At 42.7% G+C, this 23,236-nt stretch overlaps 1 long non-coding RNA gene across 1 annotated transcript in view; it reads left to right on the top strand.

Moving 5' to 3' along the window:
- LOC310848415 overlaps window positions 1-23,236 on the top strand; it is a 667,736-nt gene that overhangs the window by 623,136 nt on the left and 21,364 nt on the right. The window contains exon 7 of the long non-coding RNA XR_014566334.1: window positions 21,688-21,780. This is a non-coding gene — a long non-coding RNA (uncharacterized lncRNA). The remainder of the gene's footprint in view (window positions 1-21,687; window positions 21,781-23,236) is intronic.

Genomic DNA, 23,236 nt, shown 5'->3' with positions numbered 1-23,236 from the left:
GGTTTGAGACTCATCAACTACCTTTAGCTGGTTTAGCTGGTCAGTCAAAGCTGTTTCCCAGGGTGTGGCTACTGTTGAATGCTGACAGCTTCTAGGAGCCAAAAATGAGAGCTGAGCACAGGGTGAGACACTCAGTATTGCCCCTCCCCTAACGCCTAAAAACATTATGTTTGTGTACGCACCACAATATTGCATAAAATGAGCAAAACTGCAGAGAAACAAGTAATTTTCAGCAGTACAGATGGGTACGGTACTGCCATTCTAAATGAGCATCCATCTTTCCTTTCGTTGTAGATGGATTCTACAACATCAGGCTTTTTGTAAAAGCTGTATTCTGCAGCGCTCTGGAAAATCTTTGGTTAGGTGCATCCTTTGCTAATTTGCCGTTAGTGCAGATAAAAGAAAGAAATGAATAGTATACGGCAGTAACATCTAGCTCTCTTCATTCTCCATCTATGGTTCTTTAGGCTTGGGGAAATTAAACTTTAGTTATCTTGTGACTCCATCTGCTTCTAGTGTAGTGATGTAGCTTGAATTGCTGCTTTTTTAAAGGTTTCTTTACCTGTTCAAACTGAAATGGATATCTTGCCAGAGTAAATGAGTCAATTCTGTACTGGACAGTCTTCAAGGCAGCCAAAAATGCCTCTCTGATGATGACAATTTGTAAGCTATCCTGAAGTTTTTTTGTTTATTTTTCTCTGCAAAGGGTAGGAAACTGGTTGCTCCAACCCTTAATTTTTTGCAGGTGAAGGTTGTTCCCTCCATGCAGGGACGTCCAGCTCCCAAGAGACTGCTATCTACTCACGGGAAAAAGAACTGGCAGTGATCTACCCATGGGGGGAGGGGCAGACCGAAGTTGATGAGCTTTTTAAAGAACTTTTAGAAGTTGTTTACCTTTTTTAAACAGTAAGTGTGCAGAATAATTTTAAATCACTCACCAACAACGCTATGGCTAATGGACGGATGCAGCGCTACAGCAGACAACAATGGAACACACAATGAACGTGATGCAGGGAAAGGCAGAGGGGAGTGGAAACATGAACAATGAACAATGAGAGCGATAAGGCAACTGCGATTGACCACAATCATCCAGGGATCGACCTATCGATCACAGACAACTTTTTGGACACCCCTGCAATCAATTATTTGTTCAGGTAATCTGTTGCAAGTTGAATGTTTTGGGGAGGATAAGTTCTTGAAGCTGCAATGCAGGATGAATCACCTGCTCAATCAGGACCACTCCTATCAATAGGAGTATAGCATCTAGATCAAGGGAAGTAATAGTGCCACTGTATTCTGCTCTGGTCAGACCTTACCTGGAGTACTGTGTCCAGTTCTGGGCACCACAGTTCAAGAAGGACACTGACAAACTGGAACGTGTCCAGAGGAGGGCAACCAAAATGGTCAAAGGCCTGGAAACGATGCCTTATGAGGAACGGCTAAGGGAGCTGGGCATGTTTAGTCTGGAGAAGAGAAGGTTAAGGGGTGATATGATAGCCATGTTCAAATATATAAAAGGATGTCACATAGAGGAGGGAGAAAGGTTGTTTTCTGCTGCTCCAGAGAAGCGGACACGGAGCAATGGATCCAAACTACAAGAAAGAAGATTCCACCTAAACATTAGGAAGAAGTTCCTGACAGTAAGAGCTGTTTGACAGTGGAATTTGCTGCCAAGGAGTGTGGTGGAGTCTCCTTCTTTGGAGGTCTTTAAGCAGAGGCTTGACATCCATATGTCAGGAGTGCTCTGATGGTGTTTCCTGCTTGGCAGGGGGTTGGACTCGATGGCCCTTGTGGTCTCTTCCAACTCTATGATTCTATGATTCTATGATTCTATGACCATCAAAGATTCTTCAGGTTCAAGAAAGTTTCAGTGGGACGTGCTATGACGTATCATGCTTATTGTACAGAAACCCAAAGTTCACTTTCTCAGGATTGCAGAAATAAGTTGGAAGGAGAAAAGCAGAGGAAGAGATTTCCAAAATCTGAGTGCTGTTGTAGGGATGACAAGTGGTTTGGTCCCCTCCCAATATTTCAGACAGTGATGAGCGATCAATGGACTAGGGACCCCTGCTATAGGGTATAGAGCTTTGGGGTCTCAGCTGATCATTAGTTCAGAAATTGATGAGGGTTCAGAATTCCTCTTTAAATAAATAATTGGCCTTGCTTGCTGTTATTCGTACTGCGTATGTCTGTGCAGAAGTATGTTGGTCTTCTGTCCAAATAGAATACACAGTGCTTTTTTCTAGGGGGACACAGGGGAACACGTGCCCCTGAACATTTTGTGAATCTTTATATTTTTGTCCATTTACTGTATTTATTCTTCCCGATTTGAACTATAAAATGGTGATTTTATTGAGTCAAAATGATAGTACCCCTAAGCATTTTTTTAAGAGGGGGAAAAAAAGCACTGAGAATACAATTCCAGCTCTTAAAATTACATAATGGAATGCTAACTCTGCCATCTTCGTGTTTGGTTCCTATAGCTTATGGCTCACTTTTCCATAGCAACTCACTGATTTATATACACCTGTTAGAGAATGTGATAGTAGCTGACTGTGATCCAATCAATGACTTAATCGCAGTCAAAATTTCCTGTGTATGAGACAGCTTCTGTGACCAACATGTTAAGTATCCATTTTACAAGATTTCCTAGGTTGTACCCACTTATTAGGACAGCCCATCAGAAAGCTATCTAGTCAGTTATTTTGGCTGCACATAGAATTGCTCTTAAAAAATAAAGACTTAATGTTATGCCCTCTGCCTTTCTGGGTGACTGTTATTAAAAAAAACCAACTATCCTGCAACAGCATTTCTGTGTGTTTAGTAAAATAGCTATAGAGAATATTGTCCACATTATTAACCAGTGTCCTTTATATAAAGATCCTCATGAAAATACCTACTTGAGTTTAGCACAGGAATAATTTTGTTTAAACGAAATGAGTTTTGTGTGCTTTTTGCTATTAGACAAGGAGAATTATGTCACCTGCATGTTTCTCTATTTGCACAGGCAGCTAGAAAGTTAAGAGCCAAATTTGTAGCTCAGCTCTGATGGTCTTCTACCTTTGTCATGGCTTATAGCTAAGAAAATAAATTTGCAGCTACCACTACTCTTGTTTGGCTCACTGGGGAGGGGTGTGAGAGTATGTGTTGAAGACACTAGCCTACTCTGTACAAAGGCAACCTGCATATTCATCGCTGCATCCATTCTCGCCTCTTTCCCTGCCCACCACTGTTATGCCCCCCCAAGAAGGTTTCCCAGAAGGCAATGTGGCCCTTCGTCTGAAAAATGCTCCCTATACCTGCCTTATGTGCATTAAAACACCACCTTAAAATAATTATTAATATTTATTGTCGGTGATAGCACCTTTCCAACAGGATTTAGGAGTTGGCCACACAGTCTTTGTGACATGCTGGTGGGGTGGATGCGCATATCTGAAGGAGCGTCTCCACTCCCATTGTTCTACCTGGACACTGAGATCCAGCGCCAAAGACCTTCTGGCAGTTCCCTCACTGCGAGAAGCCAAGATACAGGGAACCAGGCAGAGGGCCTTCTCGGTAGTGGCACCCGCCCTGTGGAACACTCTCCCACCAGATGTCAAAGAGAACAACAACTACCAGACTTTTAGAAGACATCTGAAGGCACCCCTGTTTAGGGAAGCTTTTAATGTTTGATGGACTACTGTATTTTAATATTTTGTTGGAAGCTGCCCAGAGTGGCTGGAGAAGCCCAGCCAGATAGGCAGGGTATAAACAACAAATTATTATTATTATTATTATTATTATTATTATTATTATTATTAGGCATGGAGGGAGTCTTGCATAGGATGCAACAGGGTGGACAAACGCCCTTCCAATTGGTCCAGTCGCATGACTGTTGCTTCCTCCTGATGCTTCCCTGCCAGCATGGGCTGGAAACGTCACATGAGGAGGCAGCATGGCAGACATGTGCCCTTCCAATCAGTCTGAGTGGAAGCATTCATGCCTGTTGTGGCCTCCTCATGCTCTGCCAGCCCCATGCTGCTTGGTGAGGCTGGGATGTGGGACTGGATTCACAATGCAGCTTAGGGCTGGCAGGGGTGGCGTGAGGAACAAAATGTGCCCTTGGAAAAACTGTGCCCGGGGCAACGCCCCCCCTCACCTTGCCCATTCTGCGCCTCAGCATTTTGATGTTGTGGAGCATGAGCAACCCACTCTGTCCCAAAGAGTTTAATATTCAGCCACATTTTGCTTCTTGTCCCCCCCCCCCCCAAGTCGGAGTGCTGAAATAAAACATCTAAACCAACTTGGGGTTGGGGACATCAATTGTAAGGAAGCTTGTGATCTAGGAAGTGAATTGCACATTAGAAGTATTCTAAACCATGCAGGGAGAAAAGGAAAGACCTCTGACACACAGATTATAGGCAAGAACTAAAGGCTACAGGAACTCTTGGAATATTCAGCATAATGCCAACAAACCTGGACTTCAAACATGTTCCTTTGACATGCAGAAAGCTAATCTCTCTTTCTTAAAAAATAAAATAAAATCCTCATTTCTTTTCTATAACAAACAGCAAGCAAAAAGATCATGTTCTCCAGTTTTGCATAGGTTGGAAGTGCAATAATGATGGCCTGAGCCCTAAGAGGATTATACCTGCATAAAAATCCATGGAGATTCTCTTATTTTGAACAGCTGGTTTTTTTTCCTGTTGGCCAGGAAGAATAGTCAAGACCACCAAATGTAGATAAACAGATTATATTGATTAACTGTAACAACTTGAGGATCAGCAAAACAAATTAACTAGTCAGATTCAACAATGTAACCAAATCCAATTTAGTTTGGGCAAGTGTTCATAATACATGGGGTAATTTATATCCCAGTCATTTGGACGAGTTAACAGCCACACACTGTGTGCATGCAACAGGGTTTCCTAAAATTCCCTCGACCCCTCTGCATACACATTGGGTGTAAGAGTCCAACAGATATGCTGTAGCCCCTTTAGTCAACGTTCATCCCAATGTGTCCATCAGGCTAAAGGGTACCTTCAGCTCCTGCAGACCATGACTGAAGACAGTGACTAAGGGATGCCCACAATTCAACACTGCTTCAGATAAGGGTTCCATTCTTCCTGCAATCTTCTCACCTCCCTAGACTACATGCTGGTTAGCCAGACTGAAGGAACAGCACTCAGACAGACAAACATCACCCAACTGCGTACAGTAGGAGAAAAAATCCAACACCAAGCAGGGTCTCCCAAAAGAATGCCTACTCAGCCCCTTGAAAACTGACAACTAGCTTGTAGGCCCATACTGTGAAAGAGTTTGAAGCCAAATAAAGGGGTAGAGTCAGCTTAAATAGCCTGTCACCATATCTCCGCCTTGGATGAAATCACCCTCAGGCCATAATGTGCTCTCTTAGGGAGATACAGTGGTGCCCCGCAAGACGAATGCCTCGCAAAACGAAAAACGCGCAAGACGAAAGGGTTTTTCGGTTTTTGCATCACTTCGCAAGACAATTTTCCCTATGGGCTTGCTTCGCAAGACGAAACGTCTTGTGAGTTCTTGCGAGTTTGTTTCCTTTTTCTTTAAGCCACTAAGCTGCTAGGCCGTTAATAGCGGCTAAGCCGCTAAGCCGCTAAGCCGCTAATAGCTGTGCTCCGCAAGACGAAAAAACCGCAAGACAAAGAGACTCCGAGAACGGCTTAATTTCGTCTTGCAAGGCACCACTGTACCATCTTTCCTTGACTTCCAAGGAAGAAGAGGTGTGTGAAATTCATCTATCCCCCCTCCCCCATAAACGGAGAGGATGGCATTGTTGCAATCACACGTATTTTCTCATTGTAGTACATCATGCTGCACCAGACTGAGAGCTCACTGGGGGTTCTGCATATAGTCCCCGGAAATGATTGCACTGGGACCACCAGCTCTAATTATGGGCCCTATGAATTTGAAAACTGACCATGCAATTCTGCACACATCTACTCAGAAGTCAATTGCGCTCAGGGGTGCCAACTTGAATGAAATACTGGGGGGGGGGGAGTAAGTCCCACCCCCACCCCCTTCATGGATCACTGCCTTGCCGTGGCGAAGGTACTTGAATAACCCAGAGAAGCTATGAACTATGCCATGCAGGGCACCCAAGATGGACAGACCCTAGTGGAGAGTTTTGACCAAACGTGATCCACCTGGAGCAGGAACCGGCAAGCAACTCCAGTATTCCTGCCAAGAAAACTCTATGGACAAAGATAACAGGCATATAAAAGTTATGACGCTGGAAGATGAGCCCCTCAGGTCAGAAGGCGTCCAACATGCTACTGGGGAAGAGCGGAGGACAAGTACAAGTAGATTCAGAGCTGATGAAGCAGCTGGGCCAAAGCCAAAACGTTGCTCAGTTGCGGATATGCCTGGAAGCGAAAGGAAAATCCAATGCTGTAAAGAAAAATATTGCATAGGAACCTGGAATGTAAGAACCATGAACCTGGGTAAGTTGGATGTGGTCAAAAATGAGATGGCAAGAATAAAGAAGGCTGATCGCCGAAGAATTGAGTTTTTTGAATTATGGTCTGGAGGAGACTCTTGAGAGTTCCATGGACTGCAAGAAGATCAAACCTCTCCATTCTGAAGGAAATCAGCCCTGAGTGCTCACTGGAAGGACAGATCATGAAGCTGAGACTCCAATACTTTGGCCACCTCATGAGAAGAGAAGACTCCCTGGAAAAGACCCTGATGCTGGGAAAGATGGAGGGCACAAGGAGAAGGGGACGACAGAGGACGAGATGGTTGGACAGTGTTCTCGAAGCTACCAGCATGAGTTTGACCAAACTGCGGGAGGCAGTGGAAAACAGGAGCGCCTGGCGTGCTCTGGTCCATGGGGTCACGAAGTGTCGGACATGACTAAACGACTCAACAACAAGAACAAGTCCCATCCCAAATAATCACAAGACACACCCCATTTGAATGGCAATGCCCATTATATTAGTGGGGGACAGGCCTATTTTGTTGAGGGGTTGAAGAGACCTCGGACCTAGGAGTTGGCTCCTATGATTGAACTGAGTTCAATGGATGTTACTTTCAGTTAAGTGTGTCTAGGATTGCATCCTATGGCTGCAGTGCAATGTACACTCACTTGGGAGAGTTAAGACCCAGGAATGCACTGTATTGCATTCCTCCCTCTGAGACAATGGTGGAATCTACACACATATGGCTGCTTAATGTGTGCTCTTTAAGCAAAGCAAGCACTTGCACTGCACTTCATACCTGCGAATTGGGTTTCACCCTTATTGATTTCTATGGGATTAGGTAAACTTAACTATGGATCAGCGATAATGCACAAAGCAGCACAAATTACCATATTTTTCGCTCTATAGGACGCATCGGACCATAGGATGCACCGGACCATAGGAGGGGGAGAACGGGGGGGGGGAAATCTCCCCCTCTCTGCTCAACGCCCCTTCAGCGAAGCAGCAGGAGAAGCAGAACCCCTTCCATTTCTCCTCCCGCTTTGCTGAAGGGGCGCTGCGCAGCTCTCCCTCTCTGCTGAAGCCGGGAGAGTCTTGCTCTCCCGGCTTCAGCAAAAGAAACCCGAAGCCTTCGGAGCGTAGCACAAGTTCCCGCTGCGCTCCAAAGGCTTCAGGCGGCTATCCCTGAAGCCAGGAGAGCGAGAGGGGTCGGTGTGCACCGACCCCTCTCGCTCTCCAGGCTTCAGCGAAAGCAACGCAAAGCCTCTGGAGCGTGGAGGGAGTGCTCCCTCTGTGCTTCGGAGGCTTCGCGTTGCTATCGCTGAAGCCAAGGAGCCTGCATTCACTCCATAGGATGCACACACACTTCCCTTTAATTTTTGGAGGGGGAAAAGTGCGTCCTATAGAGCGAAAAATACGGTATTTGCAAAGTAATGCACTGTTCCTTGACCTGTGCATTGAAGCCCCCTTCATAATGTTTGCATGCAACCTCTGGCACCATCCTTGAGGTCATGTAGTTTTCTTCACCTCCAGCATCCATGCATAAGGTGTTCCTGTTTGAACTGCAGTGGCCTCTAAGTATAAACTTGTCCAGGAGATGGAACCTTGATTATCTAGGGTCACAGCTCCAGGGTATGCATGCAGTGGTTCATGCACATATTCTCCAGTTTTAGCCTCCATGCCTAATGTGTGGACATCAAGGGTGGAACAAAGGTACCGGTAAGCCAGAGAACACAATGCCTTCAATCACATGAAGGGGGATACATAGCTTAGCAGAGTGACATGGTAATATTAATTGGGCTATGGTCTATGGCAGAGCTAAGTGCCTCATAAGCTTCTTGGGGCTTCCTAGGATTTTATGCCTGGCTCCTGAATTGCAAAATGAATGAATAAATAGAAATCATTCTGTTTACTCTGGGGAATAGCTGTCCATTACAAGCAATGTTTGTAAGAGTGCCCTGACGTATTATCTTTTAAAGCTAAAGTGATTCATCCAGGAGTATGCATAAGTGATAATTGTGCCCTTCTCTCCGGTCCATTTTATATTAGAAAGTACAGTGTAGTGCGGGAAAATTGTGCAAGTGAATAATTAATTAGTTAGCATACTTTGTTCTGTTCCCTTCAATTTTATATTTTATACACCTTCCTGACCAGCGTGACTTATCTCAGTTTATTAAGCTGAGAAATGCACAAGCGTTATGCCTTGTGCAACCATTTCACTTCTCATTTCTTGGCGTGCTGCGGCTGAAGATTTATAGGGCTAATTAACCATGGTTTCTCATTCCAGTCAAATGAGGAAACTATGGTTATGAGAATTGGGGCAAACCAGGGTCTGAAATCACAGTGTAAAGAGTTTCAGCTACATGGGACATTCTGAACCTCATTCTCAGAAAGTCCCAACTGAGTGATCTAACAGGCCCTATACAATACAATAGGTTGGTTTCCTACTAATTTAGGTGGATTGGTTCATTTTTCTGCTAAATTATAAATAAATAAGGCTGTGCTCAATGACTTTTAAATAGTCATGTGACTGAATGGATAACTTTGATTGGATGGCTTCAAGGTTTTGAACTTTTTTGGAAGTTTAGATATTTTGCCAAGGAACAGAAGATATTAAAAAATAAGTAAGGTTTGGTAGGGGAAGAGGTGCTCATATTTTATTTCAATCCTGACTGTTTGCCTATACTTTCCAGAATTTTAGAATATATTTTTTCTTGTTGGGTGCCCACCATTTCCTTGAGTTATTTCTACCTTGGTAAAAATATTGCTAAAGCTAGTTTCTCATTCTGGATTTCTGGCGAGGTGTGGGAGGGGAACTAGCATACAAACATTTGCAAAAACCAATGGTATTCATCAGCTCAGCCAAAACATCAATCAAGGCAGGCATTTGTAAAAATAATATAGCTATGCATATATGCTCTTGTAATTGATTTATATGCTTCCATCTCACATGGCTCTCTACACTTGTATTTCCATTGCACTAACCTGCTGGTCTCTCACAGATGAATCGTGACTATGTCTGTTTTGACAAATGTAGTTGTGGCATATTAAAGTAGATTTTGGAATATAAATACAGTAACTTGGCTCAGGCGGGCCCCTTCGCCTCTAAGAGTAGCTTGCCACCAACAATGAATCACCAGCTGGTTGTCTGGTGAGTTCTGCTGAGTCTTTAAAATTGTGTGTCGCAAAAAGGTGATGATTTGGTCCCTCAGCACAAGTCCGCTCACCCTTTCGGGTGTGGCGGCATTGCGGGATGGCAGGGGTTCATAACATGGGCTTTGTTTTACTTATTTGATGGCTACAGCTTCTTCCTTGTTGTTGTTGTTGTTTAGTCGTTTAGTCGTGTCCAACTCTTCGTGACCCCATGGACCAGAGCATGCCAGGCACTTCTGTCTTCTACTGCCTCCCGCAGTTTGGCCAAAGTCATGTTTGTAGCTATCCAACCATCTCGTCCTCTGTCGTCCTCTTCTCCTTGTGCCCTCCACCTTTCCCAACATCAGGGTCTTTTCCAGGGAGTCTTCTCTTCTCATGAGGTGGCCAAAGTATTGGAGCCTCAGCTTCACGATCTGTCCTTCCAGTGAGCACTCAGGGCTGATTTCCTTCAGATTGGATACATTTGATCTTCTTGCAGTCCATGGAACTCTCAAGAGTCTCCTCCAGCACCATAATTCAAAAGCATCAATTCTTCGGCGATCAGCCTTCTTTATGGTCCAGCTCTCACTTCCATACATCACTACTGGGAAAACCATAGCTTTTACTATACGGACCTTTGTTGGCAAGGTGATGTCTCTACTTTTTTCTAGCTTCTTCCTTAAATATTCAAACAAACTGTGTCTTTCTCTCTTTCCAGTCCTCACTCTCAGCCATCTATACATGACCCAGCCAGGCCATGCAGCTTCTTCTGAGATATTTCCACTTCCTCCTTCTGGCAGACTTCTCCTTACTGCTTCTTTGGGAGAACATCAACTTCTGTACAGTGCTACCTTGGGTTACATACACTTCAGGTTACATACGCTTCAGATTACAGACTCCGCTAACCCAGAAATAGTGCTTCAGGTTGAGAACTTTGCTTCAGGATAAGAACAGAAATCGGGCTCCGGCGGCGCAGCAGCAGCAGGAGGCCCCATTAGCTAAAGTGGTGCTTCAGGTTAAGAACAGTTTCAGGTTAAGAACAGACCTCCAGAACGAATTAAGTACTTAACCTGAGGTACCACTGTACTTCTTTCTGCCACTCACATTCACAGAGAATCATTAGCTCACCTCTCATCTATTGTTTAGAGAGAGAGTTATCTAACACTTTCTCTTCTTCAGTGTTCGTGGAGATGCAGCCACTGCAGTGAAGTCCCTCACGCACAAAACAATATGGAGAATATAATGTGATACCCCTCATGTGACCCAAATTAACCAATCACATGAGAGATACTGGGGAACATTCCAGAATTAAACACAGTAATGCATTTGAACATTCCCAATTTCAGTCAATGAAGTCACTACACTTAACTAGCTGATGGTCAGAGATTGGTAGGAATTACAGTCTAATGGCATCTGGCGGACCACCAGGTTCAGGAAGGCTGGACTAATTTGACAGGCCCATGGGCAAAGGCATTTTAACCGGAGATAGAACCTGAGATTTTCTCCATGCTCCAGCCCTGAATTAGATCTCTTTCCCACAAACAACCAAGCACTGGAGAGGCACTGAGTATGAGCAGCCAGAAGGCATGCTAAAGCATGCAAAGATGCTCTCTCGATCCCCTTGCCAATCAACGTCATGCTGTTTTACTCTCCCCCTGCAACTGATCTTACAAGCTAAGGGGTCAGGAAGGTGAAGTTTGAGCAGCTCCTGTCAGCTATCCTGGACTCCCCCCTTTAAGAGTTGCAACTCCCCACACGATTTATCATGCTTGAATAGGGCCCTAAATATTCCACGCTATTAAGGAGGCAAATGATAATAGGCTAGTCATTGGCGGTGAATGTCAAGCCGAGTGGAGCGTGGCTGTCAGTGATGTCAATCTACCCCCTCACCACATGCTCCCTGCTTTGCCATTAAGCTGGGATTCCCTGCCTTGACATGTCAATTCAGACTGCATTAATAGCAGTGTTAGAGCTCCCTTAAATTGCCTGCCCCGGCACCAAGCAGATAAATTCCAAGGGCAAAATAACCTGCCACTGGACCAATTCTCTGAGTCTGAAAGATAACCACTGTCATAGGGATGAAAACAGGGTATAAAAACAGTTTAACATTCTCGGGAAACTGCACCTGTTTTCTTCCTTTTTAGTCTTGAGGTAGCCATATATTTGCATGTGTGTATTGTGCTTAGACTACCAGCAACTTTTACCTTTTCAAACTAGTTCTATCAGTAATATGGTAGTGGATGATGTATTTTCTTCCACAATTCATTCAGCCTGTTTCTGCTGAAACACCATTCCGCAACTTAGGGCCTTTAGATCAGGGGTCAGCAACCCTTTTCAGCCATGGGCCAGTCTACTGTCCCTCAGACCATATGGGGGGCCGGACTATATTTTGAAAAATAAATGAATGAATGAATTCCTATGTTCCACAAATAACCCAGAGATGCATTTTAAATACAGTGGTACCTTGGTTTAAGAACTAAATTCGTTCTGGAGGTCCGTTCTTAACCTGAAACTGTTCTTAAACTAAGGTACCACTTTAGCTAATGGGGCCTCCCACTGTCACCGCACAATTTTTATTCTCATCCTGAAGCAAAGTTCTTAACCTGAGGTACTATTTCTGGGTTAGTAGAGTCTGTAACCTGAAGCGTCTGTAACCCTAGGTACCACTGTAAAAGGACACATTCTACTCATGTAAAAACACTAGGCAGGCCCCACAAATAACCCAGAGATGCATTTTAAATAAAAGGACACATTCTACTCATGTAAAAACACGGTGATTAATCGACTGTCCGTGGGCCGGATTGAGAAGGCGATTGGGCTGCATCTAGCCCCCTGGGCCTTAGGTTGCCTGCCTCTGTTTTAGATAGCTGGTACTGCAACTCCCATCCTCCCTGGCTGTTGGGCCATGTGGCTGGGAGGGTACCAGGTTAGATAGGGCTGCATTAAATGCACCAGAAAATGTCAGTTGCATATCACAAATTCAGATGAATGAGCAGTCTAGGCTGGTTATTGTCCCACTAAGTTCAGTCTGCCAACCCACACCTGCTTGCCTTCCTCCTCCTCCTAAACAGTACTGCCCTTGTAGAATTCTCCATTTCAGATTTAACACCAATTTCCCATATCTCAGCCCTGTAGAGCATTTGATTTTAGAGACAAAGATCTCAATAGCTGGGTTGATTAATTGCCCGCCCTTTGAATGGAAGAACATATAAATGACCCACCTTTGCATCGTGGTGTTCCCCTTCTGTTGTTAGATGTATTGGTTTTTATGTTTCTGTGCTTTTATGTTTGTACATATTTTATGGGCTAATAGCCGTAAATAAATAAATTTGAATTTGAACATATATAGCCCAGATATTAGCTTGCTTCCAGATGGGGTTTCCATGATGACTTTCTATCAATAATCCTAGATATTTATATATCAGTACTTCCTCTAAGGTGTGACCGTCTAGAGTCCAACTGGACTTCGTAGTTCTCTTGCCAAATACAGTGACCTTGGTTTCCTTGAAGAATTCAACAAGGAAGAAGAAATAGTTGATTCTGCCCACCATTGTCTTTTCATACCCTTCTTCCACCCTACTAGTCCCAATGGGCACCGGCCATCACTGTCAGTAAGCCATTTTAGTTTGGACTAATAAGAGAACTGATTGATATCATTTATTATTATTATTAAGCAGCAAAACATCAACATCACAGGAAGGCACAAGACATGTGAATGGGGGCCTGGAAGGCACAAATTCACAGCTCCAGGCCATTACCATTCGTTTGGAGGGAGGAATTTTGGTTGGTTTGCATATGTTACATATTTTGTGTTCTCATTTTGTGTTTTTATGTCATGAACCACCCTGTGATCATCAGATGAAGGGTGGTATACAAGATAAGGAATTAAATAAATGCCTCAATTTGTCTAAGGGGTCATTAATAAAATAGAGGAAAAATAGTATGTCAGAATTGGCTTTGAGTGTTCAGCAGATAACAAACATAAGGAGCTGCTCTCCATCTTCAGACATGATTCAGGTGCTATAGGAAATGAAGCTTGGATTCGTGTTATATCTGCCTATTTGCTTTTCATGATTCCCCTATTTGGAGAAGGAAATGCGCGAGCTCCAAATCTTGGCAGACCCCCCATCATACCAGAAGAAGGGGAAATGGTTTTTGCGCTGTGTGTCCTGAGAAGCAAAAGTTGCCTGCAAATAGTCTTTAAACAGAAGCCACTGGCAAAATGATAATTTTTAAAATGGGTGTGTGTGAATTCTAGATTCTATTCTGAGGATTAGCACTACAGATTGGTAGTGAAAACAGATATGTGCCATTGGTGTATATAGATATGTTTTAAGGTGCATGCTTCCAAGTAGTACTTTTTTTCTGAGGCAGTGGAAAAAATCATTTTGAATCTGCTCCAGGGAAGCCAGATGGCATCGTAGCATGAATCCTGTGCCTTAGTAGAAGACTATGGTACAATCCCAAATCGTTGACATCTACTGTGAAGGGGGTGTTAAAACTGGGTCAGTATAAGATGCTGCTACATTTTCTTTTTAATGGCTCTCCTCTCACATTGTGCTTTAAAGGACGGCCTGAACTTATCCTTGCACTCCCATCATTATTACAAAGAGTGTTTTCTGAACCTTTGATAGACTCTCCTTGCCCACAGCCATGAGAGCTAGCAACCTGAACCTGAGGTTTTCATGGTTCTTGACTCTGTACATCCATATGCTGAAAACTTAGTTTTGTATATAAAGGTGGTGGAACTAGTGCAATCAATATAACAGTGCTTGCCATTTTTAGGGGAAACATGGGTAGGGCATAGGTTGTTTTGGAAGATCCGGATATCTGCAACTGGGGTATTGCCAGCCATTCCTGAAATCATTGCTGTCCATTGTAATTTGCTGTTTTAATTGATGCATTAAAGTGAGATTTAATTAAGTTTACACGGCATGCACTGAACAACAATTAGGAAGTGAGAATCAAGTTTGAATGAGAAAAACCCAGGAGGTTCTTGATGTACTGTTTTCACATTTTAGAATGCAATGCATTGGAATGCTGTGCAGATGACAGAATTGGCCTGGTTTCAAAGTACAAACCATTAGTGCAATTATGGGATAGATGAGACTGGAGACATCTAGACCTCTCTCTTGGATGTGCTTGGGACTTTATTATGAATTTAGTTTATGAGCTTAGAATAAGTGCTTGTGGCTTAAGTGCTGTTTTATTTCAAGTATCAAAATCCTGTTTGATGTTTAGCCTGTATGCACTTACTGCCGTTAAGGATCTACTTAGCATACATACAACTTCTTAAAACCATTTTCATTTTTTCTCCCAAATGCAGGTATTTTGGCTTATGGTGTTTGCTACACATTTTGTGAATTAATTCAACAGAACATATTCTGTGCTCCTCCCACTTTAATATTGGAGATATTGTCAGCATCAGGCATTAATGAGCATAAGAAAGCTCATATAAGGGGAACCTGCTAGCTAGTAGAGCTGTGCGTGCTCCTTGCCCTGATCCTATTTACAATCTGATCTGGTGATCCACCCTGAGATGATTTGGGGTTGACCCAATGTGACTCAGATCCAGACCCTAAACAGAATAGGGAATTTGCACAGTTATGCAATGCGGTGCGGCGGGTGAACGGGAGAGAAGGAGACATGCCCCTTCTTTTCTCACCTCCCAACCATAGATTAAGACAGGGTTTGAAATGCCAATTAAATCTGCAACCGGGGGGAGGGGGGAGTTGTGCATCTTTTCTCTGCCAACTACATGTTTAATCAGGGTTTAATATTCTGGTTAAGCATTCTCACTTCTTTCGACAGCCCTGGATTGCTGCAGGTGGGCACAATTCAACCTGGGGAAATCCATGGCTGCCTCAACCCAATCTGCCTGAAACCCAGGTTGACCCAAATTTCATTCAACATATTGTTTCTAGCCAGATGCAGTGCACAGCCTTACTAACTAAACCTGTCCCTACCAATGGCATGAGAGGCAGACAGAACCTTTGGTAGCCATGCACTTTTGCATTTAGGGCTCCTTCACTGTTGGTGGTGTGGGGCAGGGACCCCCTCCTGTATGCTCTTAGTGCATTGAGGGGGTTGTGTGAACCTCCCTACTGTCGAGCCCTAACTGTCTGAAGCCCTCCAGTGTTCTTGATCCTTCGGATTCCTGCTGCTCAAGATGCTGGGAATTGAGACACAAACAATGTACTCAACCAAGCTACAGCTAATGCTCCCAGCTGGACCAGTGTTTTAGAAAACTTAAACTTCATTCCACAGAATCATCTTAGCACAATCTGTGCATGAGCCATTCTAAGAAAGAAAGAAAGAAAGAAAGAAAGAAAGAAAGAAAGAAAGAAAGAACCTTTTCATGTGCATTGGAAGAAGTTTTGTTACAAAAGCAAGTTCATGCACCACGTTAGAAATGACCTCCAATTTTACCCCCAAACTATGCAGAAGTCACTTTGCTAAAACCATAAACAAAGTAGCAATAAATGTGCTGCATGAAAATGCACAAAATAGATTACACAGAAAATAATATTGTTCTCATTATTGCTTTTTCTTCATCCCAGGAAGGATGCCCAGTTGCTAGATCTGACTCAGTTAAACAGGTGAGAATGGCTTTTGTGCCAAAGATTTGCAGGGAAATGTAGTCAGGTTTAGAATTCCCCTTAGAAAATCCTTAGCTCCTCCCTCCTCCTTTAGATTATGTATGTGATATAGTTATCCCCAACCTCAATTTGAGGTTTTGCTTTAGGAAAATGACATGACTTAAGCATGTGTGTTAATCTCCTTTCCCCTTCCTCTCCCCTATCTGCCCCGATTTCAACTCTGATTTGGTATGTCCTGTGGAACTAAGAGCTAAAGTTCACATGACATTGGCCATGCTGCATAAGGTTGCATGCATCCCTTGTAAAATGTAAATAGCACCTAGCTGATCCCCATATCATGTCTGGAACCACAATACACATAGTGGCTTTATCATTTTTTTCCCTTTTGCCGTGATGAAAATCCCCCACCCTACCTGTGGCGTTTGCCTCCTAGGATGAGTCATAAGGAAAGGGTTAAAATAGGTGTGATGTGATTGGCAAGTGAGAATGCAAGGGGGGAATAAAAGTTGGAGTGGGAGGTTTTGAAAGTCAGTTGAGTTGGGTTGAGGTTTGAGAGTTGGGAGTTGAGGTTTGGGAGTTGAAGAAGGAAGAGGGGGGTTTAGGTGTGGGTTTGTTGAGTTGTATTGTGAGAGAGTGAGAGGAATTGTGAGGTGGAGTCAGATAGATAGTTGGGAATAATCAGTTTGGAGTTGTTAGGAAATAAGAATAAGAAACTGACAAGAGAAAAATTAACTGAAACCATAAGCTTGTTCCTGCATTTAAAAATAAACTTAATTATTTATGTTAACAACTGACTGGACTCTGTGTGTCCCTGTGAGATACGGGGTAGTGGCAGCAGAAAAAAAACAATTGCAGTGGCGGCACAGGATCAATAGACCATCAAACGTCCGGGGGCCCTGTGTGTGATCGCCACACTACCCTATCTGGTTTCTATTCCATATGTGAGGGAAGTTCTCTTTGGTGCCAGAGGGGGTTGCCACCAGGACCATTGCACAGGAGGAAAGGATTAGTCTTCCTTCCCCACCTCCAAGTTATACAATGGCCAACCAGCAGGTTAAGGAAGGATTTTCATTGGGACCACAATGGAGGCGGAAGAGGTTAAGGCCTCCTTCATACATACTGTCATTCCAATCTGAATTGGGTGATATTTATACTTATAAAAAAGATTCATTCACATCTTTAAATGACTCCTCGCTGTGGTCAGATATGATTAAGAATTAAATTTAAAACTTTGCGATGCATTGCAGTCTAAAGAGTTGGATCAGGCTTATCAAGCTTATCATTACTGAATAAATTGTTCATAGATGTTAGTAAAATATTTTCTTTTTGCTGCCTTTTTAACTGTGTGAGACAGGTTGTGTAGAAATGGGCAAAGGAATTGTTTTAGACATTCATTTGTTCCTTATTAAATAGGCCACAGGAAGCCTTGAAGATACAGAAAAAGTGTTTTGAATGCTAATTTGACTTTCCTTTCCCATGGCACATTGGAGCTAAGGGTCAAGGCAGGAAAAAATATCTAAACCCAAATATTTTATCATACAAACAGCTGTAAATGGATAATTTATGGCATGTGGTTTGACCCACTCAGCTAATAATGATGATTGCCAAATGATTTAGCTGAAAGAACTCTTCCCATCTGCTCAGTCAACAGATGTGACTTGGGTGTGTTGGCACCTAGACTGAATGAGTAATAGTTAAAAACTCTCTCATTTGTCCCAATAACAAGAGATGAGCAAGTTGATGACATTGAAAGTGTATCGGAAGGACTCAACCCGTACAGATGTGCTTGGCAGCATTTCACAGAAGTTGGTAAAGATCATGCTATCTGGCCTGCTTGGCTGAAGATGGTGCCAGGTGGGATAAAATCGGAACTCTGGGCTCTCTTCTTTGCAGAACAGCTCAAGGAGGTTGGAATACATTCAGGCAAAGTACGAAGCTAATTGTGGCCATTTTTCAACCGCACTGAAAAATGTGAGGAAGGGGTAGAGACATTTTTAAGCTTGTCCTTTGTAGATGCGCGCACTGATTCCAGCAAGAGCATGTGAAATGACTTCCCTGGTACTTTCTCCTCTGCTATGGTTCATGCAAATTCTTCCATAATTCTGCAGAAGGTTTCAGTCGGCTCTAGACAGACTTAAGACATCATTATAACCTTGGAGCTGTCCGTAGTCCTGTTCGTATTTGCCTTCTACTTTTTTAAAGTTTATTTTTATTAAAGATTTTCTTGGTTTACAAAAGTCCATGTCTTGTCTCTTTTTTCCAGGTTGTACACTCTTACAAATGAGTTACATTTCTTGTGAGACATTGGTGTTGAATACAGTATAAAGTTGGGGAAGAAGAGGGGGTAGGGGTGGTGGCGAGGCTTATATTCTTTTATATAGTGCAGGCACCCCCAAACTCAGCCCTCCAGCTGTTTTGGGACTACAATTCCCACCATCCTTGACCACTGGTCCTGTTAGCTAGGGATGATGGGAGTTGTATTCCCAAAACAGCTGGAGGGTTGAGTTTAGGGATGCCTGATATAGCGTATGTGTTGGGTTTTTTGTCAGCATCAACTGGGTCAGTGCGAAACAGGCGTTCATCACATGTCACGCTGCCACTTTTAAACCCCCCATGATCACCCCGCTCAAAATGATTGGCCAATAGACCTGGGGTGATTGTGGTGCCACCCTGGCATGGGGAAAGGAACCGAGTTGGGGGCCTGCCAGCAACCAGGACCATTTTAAAGATGATCCCACTTCAAGTAAATAGGTTTATATGAAATTGCCATTGTTCCAAAGGTTTCATAATTATTCCAATCATACTTTTTGGAACGTGGCCTCTGATGACAATTTTTTACTTAAATAGAAACTCTCTAAGGGTTTGGTGTGGTTTTTAAGGGTGGGTGGATGGGGTGTTTTATTCATCTTCACCCTTGCAACCTATATGCATAAAGTACATTTCCAAATATAGCTTCCCATATCTGCAGATATATTTAATGCATTCTGAAAGGGGCAAAAAGAATAGATTTTTGAAGAGATAAATATAACAGGAGGCAGATGCAATGGAAAATAATTTGATTAAGTGAGAGCTGAAGAGTCACACTTTTTAAAACATGTGCATCTCTGGGAAAGTCTCAGTTGTACAGAAGCCACATGTGCAAATGACGGCATGATCTTAAGGAGTAAAGTAACAGCTCTGATTCATAATAAATCTTCCCAAAGGTACATCTGTGCATCTGTTATGTGCTAAATCAGATTTAGAAACACACTTTTGTACGTATGGTTGGATATGAGTACCAATATCAAATCTGATAAAGCCACTACATAAAAATAGCTTTGTGAAGGAGGTGTGACAAATAATAATGCTTGTTTGAATTTTATTATAATATCCATAAATGCCCCATCTAAGGAAATTGTTGAAAGGGATATATTTTCACTTTATGTGTTTGGCTGTCAGAGGAACCTGAGGCCCCCTTGGGCTTAGAAAAAGCAACAGTTGTTTAACAGATTTGTGCACCAAATTTGGCCAAATCATAAACCAAATTGACCAAGTCTGTGTACTGTCTAGGTCAAGTTGAAGTGGATACAATTTCCTACAGAGCAGATGGAGTAGCCCCAAATCGATTTGTGGAGACTTGTGCCAATCTGTAGCTCAATACAGGCTCTCAGAAAGCCAGACAGAGTGTCTCTAAAATGTTGCATTTAATCATTATAACACCATTTCGTTATTATTTAAAGCAACGGTGGTTTTGTTAAGAAGAGATCTTGCACAAAGCCGCTATATTAAAAATAAATGTAAACATTCTACTTGAATGTAAGTGAGGTGGGAGAGGAAAGGAAGCCGCAAGCTTTTATGCAAGTGACTCCAAGTCCATGCTAAGCTTGGAGCAACACACAAATATTTTTACTGCTGCTCTGTGAAAATCTGGTATACAGTGGTACCTCAGGTTAAGTATTTAATTTGTTCCGGAGGTCCGTTCCTGAAGCACTACTTTAGCTAATGGAGCCTCCTGCTGCTGCCGCACCGCCAGAGCACAATTTCTGTTCTCATCCTGAAGCAAAGTTCTTAACCTGAGGTATTATTTCTGGGTTAGCGGAGTCTGTAACCTGAAGTGTATGTAACCTGAAGCATATGTTACCCGAGGTATCACTGTACTGAAAAACATGCATTCAATAATAATAATAATAATAATAATAATAATAATAATAATAACAACGTGCTTGTATACAAATAAACAAATTCTTGCATAAATGTCCATAATGGACCTGATGTTTCTGGAGCTTTTAGGGTGGGTGGGGGGCAGTACTGATGGAGTGTTGCGTACAACAACTCACAGTACCACTATATGCCATCAAGTTCTGCTCACTATTGTGGACAGGAAACACCCAAATTGAAAGTGCTCATTTATGAAGGCACAGTGATCACTTTTGCCTGAATGCTCTGGTGTGGACAAAGCTGTCAATTAGTGGAATTTCCAAGGCAGTTTACAAAAACAAAGATGCAATGTATTAATAAGATTTAATAAATAACATCTTTACAAGTGACAAGCTTCTCTATATAGCTTTTCTGCCCCAGGACTCAAAGCAAAATAATAGGAAAAGAAAAGAAGATCAAAAAGGGCCATAATACTACCTGATTTTCCCCGCACCAGTCATTTGGTACTCTGAAGGATATCCTGTGTGACTGTATGCAAAGAACCCTCAACTCTGCTCTTAATCATTCTCTTTCAATCCTGATTTAATTTTCCGCAATATTGTTTGGAGAAGGAGAAGGAAGTCATAAATACGCACACTGCATTCCTTCATTGACAGGACCATTCACAATCTACTAAACTGCTTAGCTGATTATATCATGAAGTTTTCTTTCTGGCAACCAAAGTAATAAAGCATGTCCAAACAGTAATTGGTTCTCACGAAATGCAATTGTTTATGTGCCCCTTAATTAGATAAAAATAATCAGATAACCATAATTACAAGCAAATCGCACACTGAACACAGGTTAAGTATATCTCACGTTAATTAATATATTTCTCTTCTGTTAGAACTGGGGTGGCTTGTTTTGCGGGAAACTTTGGAACCTGATAACAGGCAGCAGGGAAATCATAAGAACATCTAATGATGTAACAACAGCAGCAGCAACATATGATGATGGTGGTGGTGGTGATGATGTTCGTGATGATGGAACAATGGCCCAGCAAGACCTTTGGTAAACTGAAGAGATATATCGCCATTGTTATTTGTTGACATCAAACTGGATCTGAAATACTAGCACAGTTACTGAACTTTGGACAACGTGCTATGACCTTGGCCATGGCATTATTATTATTATTATTATTTCATTTATGAATCACTTTCTTCAGAAGTAATTTCACGATGTAATAAAAACCATTAAGAAATGGTAGATCACTTCATGCACTAATCCAGTTAACCATATCCAAATGGGGTAGGAGCCACATTGCTGGGGAATATCCTTGGCCATTTGGGACAGGCATGCGGGAAGAGGCTGATCACCACTGAAATTATCCATTTTCTCCCTTTTAGGTCTTGGACGAGAAAACAGCAAACTGTAAGAAATGTTAATGCAAATTGCCTGTGATTTCCGAACAAAGCCCCAAAGAACTATAGACTCCTGAGGTATGACTAAAATAGATGGTGTTTTCAGTTTACCTTTCTTTTGTAGGCTGTTCAACTCTAGATCTCTAAGGCCCCTACTGTTTACAGAATGACAGGTAATTTGTCATAGATGAGCAAACATTAGCATTGCTGGTACTCAAGGGTTGTTTCTTAGGTCGGCTGCATTTGCTTCTTACTAGTAGTGAATCTTTTCTCTTTTTTTCATATGTTTGTACAGACTTTCAAGTAACAACTGCTCTGGTTACATAGACTTGTCCTTCCTTTCAGTCCTGCTTTCACTTTAAGGTGTGTGAAAGAGGGGAGGGTGGGTTTCAGCAATGCAATAGAAAAGAGGTTGGGACGAGAATTATGAGGGAATTATTGGAGATGTTTCTTCGGCGTCATTCACAGGAGCGCATGACTTGTCTGAGAGGAGTTCTACTTACCCAGGCTGCATGTAACAGAACACTTCAACTCCCATCTTGATCATTGTAGCTGTATGGTAGTTAAAAGTTACATCAAGCATTTCCCTGAAGCAATTATTGTTGGAACCCTTTAACACATCCATCTTCAGCCCTGGCGCTTGCAAAATCTGGTTGTGTATTAGACAGAAACCTCCTGTAGGGCAGCCAGATGTTTTCCACTGGGGCAAGCTTCCCATATGTACTCCATTTTAGCCAAGTAAACTGATATGATGTTTGTTTATTCCTGCTGACAGGAGCCTGTTTGAAACTGTCTGTCTTGGGAATGGCTGATGGAAGTGGGGCACAGGAGATTATGAATATTAATCTTGTTCCCCTTGAGTCATTTACACATTGCCATCCTTCATTTGTGTGCGTAAGAGGATGAGATTCTGTCCCACTCTCCCAACATTTTGTTACACTGTAGAGTGACCAAGAAACAAGAGTAAGGGTAGGCCTATGCTGATGAATTTGTGGGATTATACAGGTAGAGACAGACCACATCTTAATTGTTGTGTAAAACATGTTTCCTAAATCAAGGCTGTTGCCAAGTGCACTCCTTTATTTTCACTTATATAAACTACACCCATATATATATATATATATATATATATATATATATATATATATAGTAAGGTAAAGGTAAAGGGACCCCTGACCATTAGGTCCAGTCATGGATGACTCTGGGGTTGCGGCGCTCATCTCCCTTTATTGGCCGAGGGAGCCGGCGTACAGCATGACTAAGCCGCTTCTGGCGAACCAGAGCAGCACACGGAAATGCCATTTACCTTCCCGCCGGAGCGGTACCTATTTATCTACTTGCACTCTGACGTGTTTTTGAACTGCTAGGTTGGCAGGAGTAGGGACCGAGCAACGGGAGCTCACCCCGTCACGGGGATTCGAACCGCCGACTTTCTGATCGGCAAGTCCTATATATATATATATGCTTGTAACTGGATTAGATCTGAAATTGCTTTAGTTGATTTTATACATAACATTGTTTTAATTGCTTGTAT

This window comes from Podarcis gaigeae (assembly GCF_964106915.1).
Source record: "Podarcis gaigeae genome assembly, chromosome: 7".
Lineage (NCBI taxonomy): Eukaryota > Metazoa > Chordata > Lepidosauria > Squamata > Lacertidae > Podarcis > Podarcis gaigeae.
Note: the sequence above shows the minus strand (reverse complement) of the source record. Positions and strands in the feature narration are given on the sequence as shown.